Source organism: Podarcis vaucheri (assembly GCF_965113315.1).
Source record: "Podarcis vaucheri genome assembly, chromosome: 6".
Classification (NCBI taxonomy): domain Eukaryota; kingdom Metazoa; phylum Chordata; class Lepidosauria; order Squamata; family Lacertidae; genus Podarcis; species Podarcis vaucheri.
The window spans coordinates 65,278,604-65,294,912 of record NC_138764.1 but is presented as its reverse complement, the minus strand read 5'-3'; the positions used below and the strand labels follow the sequence as shown (position 1 = coordinate 65,294,912).

The 16,309-nt window shown below is 42.3% G+C and overlaps 1 protein-coding gene across 14 annotated transcripts in view; it reads right to left on the bottom strand.

Moving 5' to 3' along the window:
• NFASC (neurofascin) overlaps nt 1–16,309 on the bottom strand; it is a 185,333-nt gene that overhangs the window by 126,351 nt on the left and 42,673 nt on the right. For all 14 annotated transcript variants that reach the window (XR_014221161.1, XM_082228115.1, XM_082228109.1 and 11 more), the window contains one exon: nt 4,110–4,177. The gene's annotated coding sequence lies outside the window, so the exon portion shown is untranslated. The remainder of the gene's footprint in view (nt 1–4,109; nt 4,178–16,309) is intronic.

The window sequence follows — 16,309 nt, the reverse complement described above, 5'->3', positions numbered from 1 at the left end:
AGATGTTTTGGGACTACAACTCCCATCATCCCTAGCTAACAGGACCAGTAGTCAGGGATGATGGGAGTTGTAGTCCCAAAACATCTGGAGGGCCAAGTTTACCTATGCTTGTAATAAACACTATAGAGATGGTATGTACAGAAAGAGCCAGTGTGATGGAGTGGTTAGAGTTTTGGACTAAGACTGGGAAGACTCAGTCTCCACTAAGCCCCTGGGTCATTATCTCTCATGCCTAGCACACATTTGATGTTGTAATAGTTAGCATGGCCACAATGGCTGGGGCTGATGGGAGTTATAGTCCACAACACCCGGAGGGCAACAGGTTGATGAAGGCTATTGTAGTGTGCTATGAAGCTTCACAATTATAATGAGAGCCTCCAACCCAACAAATTATGTTCTTGGCAGCTACTGAGGGTGACAAGGAGATCTGCAATGTGATGTAAGACATCTGTGCAGTAAGTCCTTTTGTCCTCTGGACTAGATTGAGTACATGCAGCAGCTGGTAGTGGTTCTAAAACAAAATCAGATAACCTGTGACCTTCCACATGTTATTGAACTCCAACTTCCATCAGCCCAGTCAACATAGCAGTCAGGTAAAAAGCAGATTGGGCTATGGGAAGGGATTTCAAATTTTGGTCCTTGGGAAATATTTATTTATTTATTAACTGCAACATTCATCTCTCTCTCTCTCTCTCTCTCTCTCCTATCTCATGGGCTTCTCCAACAGTGCTTTCAAATGATGCCGTTCCGTAGAATAAAGAGATTCACCTCACTGCATGAAAAGGAAATCCCCACTATGCAGCCCAAGCTCCCCTTAGCCCTGCAAATAGTCAATGCAAATCAAGGAAGTGAACTGCACAGGAAGATAAGACTATACATATGAGGTTGCTAACATGTGTGGAAACACCCTTCATCGCCTCTCCCTAAAGGCAGCAGCATCTGTCATTTTAAAATTAGCCGATTACTAATCTATAAATTCACATTTGGAATCGCTGCAGCAAGGTCTGGGTTTCTCTCTCCCAATCACATGTTGTTTGGCTTCCATCTGTTCTACAGTTTCTCTTTCAAGGAAGGCACACAGGGGGCACTGGGATTTTGGTTGCTGATTTTTCACTTCTCCACCATGCAATTTACAAACCAGCGTCCAAGGAACCAGGGCATGGTACTTGCACACATAGAAACACATTTTGTGACACTTGCACATGCAAAACAGCCACAAGTTTTGCCTGCATGTTTCCCAACAGTATCTCAGAATCTTAGAAGACTTTCCCAAATGCTACAAAAAGGTAGCAAATGTTGTCCATACTTTGGTGGCCTGTCTGGGCTACTGTAATGCACTGTATGTGGGGTTGTCCTTGAAGACAGTCTAGAAACTGAAGCTAGTGTAGAGTGAAGTGGCTAACTTGCTAATGGGGAAGCCTAATGGTGTCACCGGTTCTGAAAGTACTGCACTGGCTGCCAGTGAGATACAGAGCCAAATTCAAGGAGTTGGTACTAGCATATAAAGACCTAAATGGCTTGGGACCAAAGTACTGCTCCTGGCAAACCTGATTATCACTGCTTGCAAATGTTTTCTCCAGTCTTAGGTTGAATTCAGGACTATGGGTCAAAGAGCTCAAGCAACCATTGCATGTCCAAGGAGAAAGATGGGCCAACTTTCAGAGTCTTGCTCACTTGCTCTACTGCTTGGTCTGTGAATAGACTGTGTCACCTTAAAGAACCCATTTAAGTTCCCATGTGTTACAAACAAAATTATAAAGCTGATCTCTTTCACTCATGAGGCAATGAACATACAGTGGTACCTTGGGTTACATACGCTTCAGGTTACAGACTCCGCTAACCCAGAAATAGTACCTCGGGTTAAGAACTTTGCTTCACGATGAGAACAGAAATTGTGCTCCGGTGGCGCAGCGGCAGCAGGAGGCCCCATTAGCTAAAGTGGTGCTTCAAGTTAAGAACAGTTTCAGGTTAAGAACGGACCTCCGGAACGAATTAAGTACTTAACCCGAGGTACCACTGTATGAGGAAATGTGTGGTATAAAGGATATGGTATCCTAAGGGATTTCACCCAAGGGTCTGCACATGTCTGACACATTGCATATGGGACAATTTCTATGCCTTTTACAGTTCTTTAGAAATGAAAGTTTCAGCAGATGTAGTTTCTCACATCATAAGGCACCCAGAGCTGGAAGAAGCTGCAAGTGCAGAAATTATCCCTTTGATACCCCCACCCCATTAAACCAGAGCCTTGTGCTGTAAGCAATCTGACACGGCCATCTTCTATTTAAATTCTAACTCACAAACAGCTTGAATAATGATTTCCGAATTGCTAATATAGTGCTTCCTCTCGAATCCTGCTTTCTGTACTGCTTGGCTATCCTTCCTGGCTCATCTGCTTAAAGATGCTGAGCACATGGAACCGTGGCTAAGGTTAACATATGCAAACAAAGCACTGTCCTGAAAGGATGCAGATGGAACGCACTGAAGTATCCATTTGGCTGAATCCACCAAAGTAACTGGGCCAGTCTTCTCCTTTCTGCTCATTGTTTGTGATGCTAAATAATGGTGACCAGAGCATGGGTTACATTTCAATTATTTGTGTCTTGGTGGTGGCAGCAGCAGCAGCAGCAGCAGCAGGAGGAGGAGGGGGAAAGCAAAACCAAGGTTGAATAGCTGTGAACTAATTCAGCCTCTCAGAGGCTGTGGCTCATGTGGCTGTCTGCAACAAATCCCTACAGCCAAAGATGCTCAGAGGCGGCAGAGGACAGAATCGCACAAAGCCCCCTAACCTTTCTCTGCATCCAATTAGAAATCAGAAAGATTAGAAAGCTGGCTGCACGGATCGTGCAGCATGTCAAGAAGAGACTGATGAAGGATAAGGATATTTAAGGACATGAACTGTCCTCATTTATTAAACCCAGAAGCAAAACCCACAATTTGTAATCAATGTGGGAGAAGGAGGGGAAAATATTCTGCTGAACCACCTCATGCTTACTGCCCTTGAAATTCAAAGCATGAAACATCTCCTTCTGCCAAGTCTACTCCAGTGTTGGAAGGAACTTTCAGAATTGGGAACAGTGTTGAATAAGAACACAAGAAAAGCCATGCTTCATCAGTCCAAAGGCTGATCTAGTCCAGTATTCTGTTCTCATAGTGTCCAAATAGATGACCACTAGTAGGACATTAGTACAACACCTCCTCCCCTACTCAGATGTATTTCCAGCAACTGGCAGTCAGTGGCATGGTGCATTTGACACTGCAGGTAGTGCATAGTTATCGTGACTAGTATCCATTATAGCTGTTAAGTTGGCAGCCATCACTGCATCTTACAGTATCAAATTTCATAGTTCATGCACTGTGTGAAGAAGTGCTTCCATTTGGCTGCTCTTGAATCTCCCACCATTCAGCATCAATGAAGGACTCACTGATGCTTCTAATATTCTGACGGGGGGACGGACTTTTCTTTGCCCACCTGCTCCACATCACCCACAATTTTATATACCTCTGTGATGTCCCACATATTCCCATTCAGTTATTGAATATTCTGAACTTTTCTTATTGCTGATTATCATGCAATCATCATGAGGATAGTATCCACTAGTTTCCAAGTCTTCTGATGTAAGGATGCACATATGATTTACAAAGCTAGTCAAATTAGAGAGATCAAGATTTAATTTTCTGCTCTGATCCATTCCCCTCACAGAGAAATAAAGCTGTTTGCACTTCTCTGTCTTACAGCAGTGTTCTGAGAATAAATTCATCAAAGTTATGACCTGTGAAACAGGCATTAGATTAATTTGACACCTTAAAATGTTACACAGACAGCTCTGGCTCTTCCAAACATATGAGCTAACATAAGCTGACATCAGGGATGAACAAACAAAAGTTATGATGCAGAGGTTCAACTTAAATAAGCAGGAGGTCTCCTCTAGGTCCAATGCCACCTTCTCCAACCTGGTGGCTTTTAGATATTGTTGGATTACAACTCCCATCATCCCTTACTATTGGCTATGCCTCTGGAGATGGCTTCTCTAATGGTTCTAACACACCACAGGCCTTGTAGGGAGGGGGAATTCTCAGAATTATCTTAATAAAGTAGAATGTCTTACCTTAATACTGTGGTTCCGGGTGTTTGTTTAAATACTCTTGTCTTAGTCCCGGGTTAATACTGAACAGTCTATAGAACAAGAAAGAAATAACAAAACTGAATACCCAGCTTGTAAACTGATAACAAACAAACTCTCATTCTGTCCATTAATGAAATAAGACAACGATCCACCACATCCACTGCCATACCTGCAGATGTAAAGGATGTAAAGATGTAAAGTATTGCTGACAATGTATTCCAAAACTCTGGCTAATCCCACTCAATGATTTCAAGTATATGTTAAACAGCATGCAGGATAAAATCAAACCCTAAGGAACCCCACATTGAAGGCTCCAAAGTGCCGAAGAGCAGTCCCCAAGCATCACTCACTAGAAATGACCTTCCAAGTAGGACTGGAACCACCGCAAAGCAGTGCCACCTGACTTGGACAACCACTCCGGAATGATACCATGGTCAATGGTATCAAAAGCCATTGAGAAGTCAAGAAGAATTAACAAAGACATATTTCTCCTGTCTCTCTCCTGAGAAAATACAGGGCAACCAAAGCAGTTTCTCTGCAAAAACTAGGCCTAAACCCAAATTGAAATGTATCCAGAAAATCAGTTTCCTCCAAGAGCACCTGGATCTGGTCTTCAACCACCTGCTCAAGACCCTTGCCCAAGAAGAGTTGATTGGCCCTTAAGGTCTTCTCTTGGTGGTCACAAAGCCTCTGAGCTCCCTCACTTCTCACTTCCCTTTTGGTCATGAGGTGGTGAGGATGGTTACTTTGTTCTCCCTTGAAAGCGTGCATAGAACAGAAAGAGGAAGTTGGAAGAATGACACCCTTTCCTACTTTGTCTTTCAGCTCTATGTGCTTCAATGGTCAAATTAATTCTACTAGATTTGACTTTTACACAGATCCCTTGGAAAAGGGAAGTGTGCATGCTTGTGCTTTCTTTCTGTCTGTCTGTCTCTAAGGAGGAAGAGCTGATCAGGGTTGAGGTGCAGGGAAGAGATAAGTGATGAAAGGAGTAGCAACGACAGCACTCACTCAAAAATGAAGATGTGCCTAGGGGCCTAAATGTGTTGGCAACCTGTTATCTAAATCATGCAAAATGTCCAGTACAGTGGTACCTCGGGTTAAGTACTTAATTCTTTCCAGAGGTCCATACTTAACCTGAAACTGTTCTTAACCTGAAGCACCACTTTAGCTAATGGGGCCTCCTGCTGCCGCTGCGCTGCCGGAGCACGATTTCTGTTCTCATCCTGAAGCAAAGTTCTTAACCTGAAGCACTATTTCTGGATTAGCGGGGTCTGTAACCTGAAGCGTATGTAACCTGAAGCGTATGTAACCCGAGGTACCACTGTAGTAATGAACCCGCGTAGCTTTCTTGTGAGGATCAGTTATATGGCTATTTAATAAAACAAAGGTAAGAAGGAACCAACTTATAGGGGCCACCTTGTATCTACAATACTTATAGCAAAAAGCCTCCTGCCTAAGACCCTTCTGGTCTGAGTGTGAACTTTTTCCTCACTCAGCAGCTCTAGGGATATTAATAATAATAATAAAATAGTCCCAAGTAATGCAAATTCTCATTTCCACTTCTATGAGGGGATTCATTGTCACTGCCTGTGTGAACTATTAGCTGTCAACTTTAATAATTATTAATTTATACATGCTAGCCACTTCATTTGACATCTGTGAGGGAAGCAATTCCATACAACAGCAAAGCCTTTAGCCTGTGACTACACAATGCAAATGTCTCCTTTAGGCAGATTTGGTTTCACATATTCACACAACAACATTTTGTTTCTAAAATCGTTATAGGATTGAATTCTTTGGAGTCCTCATAATTTCTCATTCTGTGTCTGAATAATTAACTACAGGCAGGATCTCATATAACTTTTTTTTTGCTATCCAATAAAAGCTGACTAAATTCACATATTTTAGCTCAGTATATCAGCAGAGGTTTCTTAAAATAACATAAAAAACAATGGAAGAAGTAACGGTCTAGACACATACGGTTAAACATTGTTAAACACTTAAGCCATTCTTTACAAAACTGATTTCTATGTTCTACCAATGCACAAAACTGAAATGCACATAAAATACCCATGTGGAGTGCTAGGGGAAGGGTAGTACCTCTGGTGTGGGACATATTGTGCTCCTTTGGTCCCCACCCTGCACTCAAGCTCTCACCTGTAGCTCCTAGAAGTTGCCAGCAGGCAACAGCAGCCATATCCTAGAAACAGGTTCAATTGGCTGGCTAGGTAAAGGTAGCTGATGGGTCTCAGATCCTCAGTGAGTTAGGGGTGTCCCTGCATGGGAAGGTAGGCTCTGACAGATTGAGCAGATGAGACCAATAGTTGGTCCAATGGTCAAGAACGTGGTGACTGCACATGCTGTAGAGCAGGCTTTCTCAACCTGTGAGTCCCCAGATGTTGTTGAACTACAACTCCCATCACCCTGAGCTAGCAAGGCCAGAGCTCAGGGATGATGGGAGTTGTAGTCCAACAACATCTGGGGACCCACAGGTTGACAACAACTGCTGTAGGGGGAAGTGAGGGGCAAATGGGGCTCATCAACGTGGGAAGGTAGCCCATCTAGAAGGAAAACTTTGATCCTAAACCTCCACTGCTTTGCAGCTATCCTCATTCATGAGAAAGGCTTCAGGAGTAAATCCCAAGGAAAAGTATGTACCCGCTGCCTTGCTGCACATCTTCAGGAGAAGAAAAGGCTAATGAGTTAACCCTACAAAAACCCAGACTGGAGTTTCTAAGACAGTTGGATGGCACTTTTTACAGCTCCTGGCAACTCCTGGAGTCAAGCTGGTGCCAAATGTATTGCTCTGCTTTCCTTTGGACCACATTAGTGAGGTCGAGGGAAGGGTCTGGGCATCCAAGGATGCTCCATTATCTCAAGCTAGGGTAGAATATGCTTACACCCCTCAGCTAAAGATGGAAGTAAGAAAATACAAGGTCAACAACTATAATCTCAATATGTTTTCAGGATGCAAGTCCCACAGACTGCACTGGAAGCAAGTTTTACTATGAAGATAGTGGGTTGTCCTAAACATGCCTAAATTATTCTGAGTCAGAAATGATGTCCTATCCAAGAAAATAAACAAATTCTGGGAAAGAGAAAAACAAGCAAACAACATAATCATTTTTTTGAGCCTTAGGCAATAACAACATCTGTTTCTTATGTCAGTTTAGACTTGCAAAGCTTGGCTATATCTCTGTTCCATAGCAGAGATGAGGCCTTGCCAATAGATGGGAGTTTGAAATTAAAGACTTTCAGCCCTTGCATGACCAGCTTTGTGAAGACCCCTTAGGTATAACTATATTTTGTGAAATCTGTCTCTCCTCAGATTTCAGTGTCAGAAGTTTCCCAAGCAGCAGATCTAGTTCTTCCATCAATTGTTGAGAAATTCAAATTTGTTTGTGTGAATAATAATCTATACTTAAAAACAAGGAAGTCTTTTCACAGAAGAGTAAAGTCACTGCAATGATTACATGGCAATATGGTTACAAATGTCTGGTCATTCACTCCAGGAAGCAGTACTTATTTCAGGAAAAAGCAAAGTATTTGAGTCTAGTCCAGAGGTACTATAGAATCCTAGCCAAGTTCAATATGGTTATTAAAGTTCTCTAGACATGTCTCAATGCCACCCAGCACTGTGCACCCTTTTGAACAGGAAGATTAAATACACATTTAAGCTGCCCTCCTCTTCCCGATGTCCATTTTCCCAAAGCACATCTGGTTTCCATGTGCTGCAAAAATGCCTTTGACATTTCTTTAAAAACCCCAGGCCCTTCAAACAGCTGTGACAGACTAAAGGAGCACTGAATCTGACATTCTATCCTTCAGCTATCTGACGTGCAACCTTTAGATAACATTGCAAAGCGCAAACGTGGGTGTGGGGGAAATGAAACAATTAAGCGAAAACTCAGGGAGACAGGCAGAAGTGGTGAGAAAGCTACAAGAACTGGATCATCTACCTGGTTATTTTAAGAGCACAAGACTGCCTAGCAGCCTAATACCCATTCCAGTTCCCTCTGCTTTTCTTCTCAAGACTGCCTTCAGATGTCACATGGCGGAGGAACACTAAAATAATCTCTGATCTTCTAGTAAACAGGTCCATTTGTCCATCCTATTGGTTCAAACACCTTCTAAACTGTGAGGTACCACTGTGATGCCATGCAACCTCACTCCCAAAGGCAATAAGCTAATACAGTGGTACCTTGAGTTACAAATGCCTCAGGTTACAAATGCTTCAGGTTACAAACTCCGCTAACCTGGAAGAGTTACCTCGAGCTGAGAACTCTGCTCCAGGATGAGAACATAAATCGTGTGCCGGCGGCTCAGTGGCAGCAAGAGGTCCCATTAGCGAAAGCATGCCTCTAGTTAAGAACAGTTTCAGGTTAAGAACGGACCTCTGGAACGAATTAAGTTCGTAACTAGAGGTACCACTGTACATCAAAACAAGGAAACGGAGAAGCAGCCTGTGTTAAGGTATATGCTGCCTAGTCCCTTCATGATTCAGCATATTGTGAGGGCCACTTTGGTTTAACCCATAGCCAACCATACTTTCCCCTTCCTTCAATATTCAAAAACCAACATAGACTCAGTGGCATCACTGTTTGGACCTTTGTTTCTGTAAATGCCACTTCTTCTGATTAGCTTCAGTCTTCTAATAAACTTACTGCTAGTGCACAGAAAACTCTATATGATTCTGGACTAGGGTATCTTAGAAGTCACATGTGCCCCTGCATCCCACCCTGGACTCTTAGATCTGTGAATGAAAATCTGTTGATGGTACCACATAGCCCTGTGGTAAAGGATGCTGTGATTCGAACAAACCAGTTCCCTGGAATCCTCTTCCCTTAGAAGTGCAGAAAGTCCCAACATTGTTATGTTCCAAAATTTGTTGAAAACTCTTTTTTCCAGCCAAGGTAGTCTATTTTATTTCTCTAATTTTAAATTCCTGGTTTTTGGTGATTTAATACAATGTTTTGTTCTCTATTGTGTTTAATATCTATCTCCGTAAACCACTTGGGGATTCTCTGAATGCTGAGTGGTTTATAAATCCTAAAATAAGAAAAATAAAAAATAGCATTTTTTGTTAAAGCGTGTTCACTTTTAACTGCTATCTTCTGAAATCTCATATACTCAGGCTCACCAGCTTCAGTATACAGTGATATCTCGGGTTACAGGCGCTTCAGGTTACAGACTCGGCTAACCCAGAAATAGTACCTCGGGTTAAGAAGTTTGCTTCAGGATGAGAACAGAAATTGTATGGCGGCAGCGGGAAGCCCCATTAGCTAAAGTGGTATCACAGGTTAAGAACAGTTTCAGGTTAAGAACGGACCTCCAGAACGAATTACGTTCTTAACCTGAGGTAACACTATCATCAAATAGTTTATTTGGGATTGGATATACAATACCTTTTCATTTACAGTTGCTTCCCTAAAATATACGTCCCCCCACAAATAAAATGCACATTCTTGTGAGCATTTCTTGAACCAAAGCTGCTTTGCAAAATTTTAAAAGATATGTGATCTATCTGCATTCTGATCCGCGTCCAGGATTGGTGAATTGGGTTGGTTCAGTTTGAAATACAGCCCAAACCAATTTCTCTTCCATCCCCAGTATGCTCATCTGATGGTGAAACCAACTCCAAGCATATACGGTTTGGGACATTAAAACAATTGTCTTTTGATATAGACATGTGCTGTTCCACAATCTCCATCCCTCCCATCTTGCTTGATAGTGCCACTGTTTACACTCCCTCCTCAAATATATTTAAATAGTAGCTTGAACAGAATGAATCATTGAGCTCACGGGGCGGGGACATACACACACTGGACTGTTTGTTTACTTGAATGTTTAATTCATGGATGTTTGTGTTGCTTCATTCTTTAAAAATCCTGAAACAGTTTTGCAAAGATTCAGGTTGGTGACTTAGCAGATCTCTCTCATAATCATGTGTGTGTGTTAACATTTGTGATTTAAAGGTGGACTCTTGATCCAAAGTTATGGTAAGATAGAGATACTCACTCATATGCTTCTGAACACTAACAAAGTAGAGAATAAACTCTGGTCTTTGTTTATGCATACCACTCCTCTCCCAGAGTTTCCTTTACCAAGGCTCAATTTCAACGTTATTTACACAATACACAGACTTCTGGGAAGAGAAATGCATACCAGCATCTCTTATCTATTCCACTTTCTCCTAATATCATTCCTTACTTAGCACCATAAAACAGTTAATCTTCCTCACTGCCAAATAGCAGGTTGTTTTCTTCAAAGTCTCTGACTTTTGGGAACTGAATATTTTCTCACTATTTATTTACATCCTGGTAACACAGAAAGGGTTTCCAACACATGCCATCCCACCCCATCTGGTTTTTGAATCCCATCCAACCAGTTTAATTACTGCTAATTGGCTCAAGCGATTGGCATTAGCTTAACGAAGTAGGCACAAGTGGCTTTTCTCTCCTGTGGGATCAAACGACTGTAGTGTTGAACTACGTAATATATCTTGCCACAACATATAAATACAGGGATAAGTTTACTGGATGGATTTCAGGCCCATTGATCTCTGTATCTTCTCTCTGATGGTGGAAAATGCTTCAGAAAAGGCCCAGCAGATCAACCAAAGATGGCACTCTCATGTTTTGCCCAGCAACCATGAGTGTTTCATATGCTTTTCAAGGTACCTGAAGAAAGGGAGAGGCCAAAAACTGAAATGGTTTTCTTGGAAGAGCTAAGTATTTCAACATACAAAAGAGTAAAAAAAAATCATTGCTATGCATAGATTCTCTCATTTAAATGTTGCCTTGCAATCTGAAGAGAACATTTGGTGGCAAGGCAGCTCCCGGGTCCACTCAGCACATCTGCCATCATTATCATCAAGTATGACAAATGCTTCAGAGAAATTCTGTGGCACGTATAAGTGTGAAAATGGTAGCAAAAACAACTGGCTTGTGCAGCAAAAGGGGAGACGGTGGGGGTGCTGGCTGGAAACAATAATCAAGTCTCACCAACATGGTTCCTGCAGGCACCAGCATGCCCACCAGTTCCTCCTATGGCACTCACACAATGTCTCAGTACATATCTCCTTAAGAATCTAAGACATGAGTGACTGCTCTTCCTGTTCAGTTCCAGTTTGCACTGGCTCAGCCTCTCCTGTATTAATCAAAAACACTTCCTTAAACATGCCCACATGTAATTGGATACCAGGACTAGACATCCACCCTCCCATCCGTTCTGAAGAGATGCAAAGAGCTTCTATTTGTGAGGGAGCATGATGATGGCTGATGTTGCTGTGTCTCTCCCCCCCCATTGATGATGGTGGGTGATGAGATGCCCATGCCATTGTTAAGACCCTGACTCTTTCCTTGCGCTTTCAGGTATGGCAGCCTTTTTATGACTTGCCACTCAGCTCCCAATAGCAACCATTTTTGTGACTGGCTTCTACAGCACTTTCTCAAAATTCTAAATGTGTCCTCTGGCCTAAAAAGGCATCTCAGGTTGCACTGTGGGGTGAGTTTGCTGCTGCCAGGGAAAGGATGCTGATGCCCTGGTGGGGTACTACCTAACAAGGCTGGCTTATCAGACAAAAACATGGGGCGGGGCAGGATCACTTACATCAACCATAAGGGCTGGCTGGTTGGCCCTTGCAGAAGCCGGACTACTGACTCAGGCAGCACTCCACCTGAATGGCTTAGATGTCCTGGCTGTGGCGGCCCACCCTCTTTTTGCTAATGAGGTTCACCCAGGGTCTTCCAGCACATAAAACACACACACTGTTCCACGAGACCAGACCCTCCTGCAGCCCCAGTGCTACTGGCATCTTTACTGGATCCCGAAACTGAAGGTGTGGAGACACGTATACCCCATGATGTGTCTGAAGCCTATCTGTTGCTGCAGTTGAGAGGTTAGGAACTGTTCTGTGACACTTACAGTGTGGGTTTGAGTTCTGGAAGCTGTGTCTGCTGCCCGAAGCATAATATGTGGATTGTGGGGTTTTTGTTTTGGTTTTTGGTAAGGTAAGCAAAAGATGAGCAGGAACATTCATCTCTATTATTCTGGTGGCCTTCCTATCAACTCCCCAGGTAGGTCACAAACACTTATCCCAAGAGGGACACCTGTATTTTCTGTAGACATCTTGCCACGGAAGCTACATGAGTTGTGTAGGCTCTCCTCACTCCTGCTTTTCTTTCTTCATCCCCCTTAAGGAAATTTGAACCCCCGTCAACAGGAATACCCAGGGCCTGGCTGAACAGTGTTCCTGTCGGCTGGGCCACTGGGTCTGACTGAGTAGCAGCTCTCTAGCATGGTTTTATGATGATGCAGAAGTATTACTGGGTGGGTGTGTCCCCATCACTGTGGCTAGTCAACATCGCCAGCACTGTCCCAGATTGGTTGCCACTAGCAAGCTTTGTTTCCATGGATTCAGTGAGCAACTCTACAATCCTATGATTATTTATTTCCTGATTGTGTGTTTTCCCCTTCCGCTCCTGTTCTGGCAACATGCACAGGACAAGGTGGACTTTCCACCAGCACAGTGCCAGCGTTATCACTTCCCTCCCTCCATAATTAGAGAATAGGTTTGCCCTGCCCTTTACTAACAGCATGTTTTCTCCTGCATGCCAAGTTTTTCCTGTTAATCTGCCCAGAAATTGGAGCATCCAAGTGACACACTTGGGGAAAGGAGAACGAGAAACCTGACCTTTATGTTAGTGCCAACATGGAAACAGAGTTCTTTCGAATGAAAAACTTTCTTAAGCATTAAACTTTAAAAGTCATTGTAAGCACCACATTCCTTAAATATGAGAAACCATTTTTTCCAAACGTGCAAAGTTATACCTTGTTGCCATCTCCTGTTTATGGTATGTTTAGTAATTCTCAGACCAGTCACTGATGGATTCCCATTTAATTTGTTGCAGTTTCATAACCAAAAAGAGACTGAACTTTTGCATCAGTCCTTCTAACAAAGCTTTTTTATTAGCGAATAAATGACAGATCAACTCTGCTTGCTTAAGAGCTAGGGTTGAATTGCTGCTGGCTGTGACTCCCCATTTAATACATGTTCTTCCATATATGCTGCAAGTCAAACATACACCCTGGTACCAGATACCTAATATCAGGATTTTTAATGGCCATTCTGCTCAGTTTATGCAAGGTAATACGGTGTGCCATAAAACCACCAATTCTTTTAGCTAATGTATCAAGGGGTCTTTAACCAATAGATGGATTAATGCAAATGATGTTCAAACAATATGGGCTTTTTCCTAGGAGCACTTCACACAGACTAGTTATTGCTTAATTACTTTTAACCACACCTGGGCCCAAACCAAGCTACTTAGAGTAGAATGAGATGCACAGCAGTTATTTAAAATTATAACTATAAAAATGATAGCCTCCAGCTTTTGTTGGACTAGAACTCCCATCATCCTTGACCAGGGGTCAGCAAACTTTTTCAGCAGGGGGCTGGTCTACTGTCCCTCAGACCTTGTAGTGGGCTGGACTATATTTTGAGGGGAAAATGAACTGATTCCTATGCCCCACAAATATCCCAGAGATGCATTTTAAATAAAAGAACATTCTACTCATGTAAAAACACCAGGTAGGCCCCACAAATAACCCAGAGATACATTTTAAATAAAAGGAGACATTCTACTCATGTAAAAACATGCTGAATCCTGGACCATCAACCAGCTGGATTGAAAAGGCAATTGGGCTGGATCCGGCCCCCGGGCCTTAGTTTGCCTACCCATGTCCTTGACCACTGACCATGCTGGCTGAAACTGAGGGGAGTTGAAATCAATATAAGAACTTCTCGTCTCACTGAGCTCCGGACTTGGTGCCAGTTTCTTGCTGAAAAGTTCCTTGGCTGTTATTTGCCCCCAGATGTGCTTTTCAATGCAAATTGAATTTTCAGGGGCCATTAGCAGCTGGTGGGGAGTATTTTTGTCAGGAAAACAGCATAAAGCTCCAATCCAGATCAACAGCACACTCTGGACTGGGCAGCCCTGGCTGTTTTTTATCCAAAACAAAAATGGTGAGTTTGTCTGCTTTTTAAAAAGCATATTTATCACACCGTGCAATCTGGCCCTTAACAAGCGTTGCTAATTATGGGAAAAGTGATGAAATTCAGTTGTTACTATAGAATACTAGATCATTTTGCTTTAGAAAATGTGTCTGGCATTATTGTCTGGCATTATTTAGTGGATTATAAACAAATTCTATGCTTGTTACTGGAGGCCAACATTTTTTTTTTCTTATCTACATAAACATTTCCATACTTTGCAGAAGATATATAAAGTTTCCTTTTGGCTAAAACCAATTATTGGAGGGCAGGTGGGTGGGAACTCAAGAATTTTCTATTGAGCGTTTTAAGTGGGGTGTCACGTGACAGCTGGATGCCAAACAGTTGCACAGACTCCCTCATTCTCAAACATGCATAAAATTCTAATAATATCTGCAGACAAGAGGAGCTAGGCAGAATGAAAAGTCAAAGAACAATTCATGTATTCATACCCCAGCTCTTTGTTGCTTTAATCTTTTTCTGCTGGGAGAAATGTGTTATATTCCTTAGAAACATGGTTCTCAAATCTCTTCCTGCCTTATTGTCTCAGTGTTTGATGGGAAAGGAGCCCCACTGAAATCAATTGAATAATTTATTTTCTAACATATATACAAAGAACTGCAACCTTAGTCAGTGTATCACAAATAATGATATAACCCCACACCCTTAAGGTCCCAGAAGTCAAATGTGTGTCCAACACTGCTCAAATGGCTCTCTGAAAATATACAGTGGATTGGCAAAGCCAAATGCAATCTTAGACGCTGCAGCTTACAAATAATTTCTTTCATCGCAGCAGAGCTTTAATGCAGGAAACCGATAGAAATACATAATTTTTAAAGAAATCACTATCTACAGTGTAAAGTAAGGATGAACCTTAAGAGTTCAAGTCCTCTGAAAGTTACCTGTACTGATAAGATGAAACAGACTTTCCCTTAGAAAGGGAAATATGGCTGATTTGAATGATTTGCCATGGATGTCTCCAGGAAAAAGAGTTCTAAGTAGGAAGAACATTACTGTACTCATGTCACGCTTGCGGACTTCCCCTAACTAGCTAGTTGGAGAACAGCATGATGAACTATATGGGTCATTGGTCAACTCTCAATGATGACCCACCATCATGTGGTACTTTTTAAAGCATCTTCCCTCTAATACTGGAGTGCACGTCAACTCTCAATTTTTGTTTTAAAGAAGCAAACAGAAGTATTTGTTAGCATTCATTTTATTTTTATCCCACCCATCTCCCAAGATGCTCAGTATACATGGATTTTCTCCATTTTATTCTCATGGCAAACCTGTAAATCATGCTGAAAGTGTGTGTGCATATAGCGTAATGTCTGGGTGAGCATCATGGTTCAGCAAGGATCTGAACTTAGATCTTCTGTGTCTAAGTACAACACATTAGACCACACTTGCTCACTATGACTATTGCCTTACAGGTAAATTTCTGCCCCACCGCTGGCCTACTATTAACCAATCATTACATTTGGACTGAATATCACCCGGATTTCTTTTAATATAGACTTGTCTGTCCTTTCAATAAAGACTACAATGTGGCTGGCACATACTCTGAATCCTTGTCTGGGTAACCTACGAGCAAACAAGGGACCGTGGCCAAGAAAGGGAAAGGCTGGGAGTTAATTTCAGTTTACCAGATTAGTGCGGTTAAATCCACCAGCATATTCCTCTTGACCTGCTTTCACCTTGAATTGTGATATAGGTCATCATGCCTATTTAAAACCATTTGCATCCCTTGAGGGGATGGCCTAAAGACCTAATAAATGTACTGAAGCAGAGCCTGCCACAGAAAAAACAGTGAGTTCAGCTCGTCTTTCAAGGCCAGCAAATAAATGCTCCTTCTGGGCATATGGGGGATGACAAAGAAAGGGCTGATGCTAATCTTGTTTGTAGTTGCGCACACTGGTACAGCTCCTTCTCCCAATGGAGGAGTCCTCCTTACTTACACTACCAATTACAGTCATATGCTGGCTATCAAACATGATGATGCTTAATGTCCCAGGTTCAATTCCTGGCTTTTCCAAGTTAAGCTAGGAAAGACACATGTCTGAGACGCTGGATAGCTACTGCCGTTCACTGTGTAGACAATAATGAGCTAGGTCAACCAATA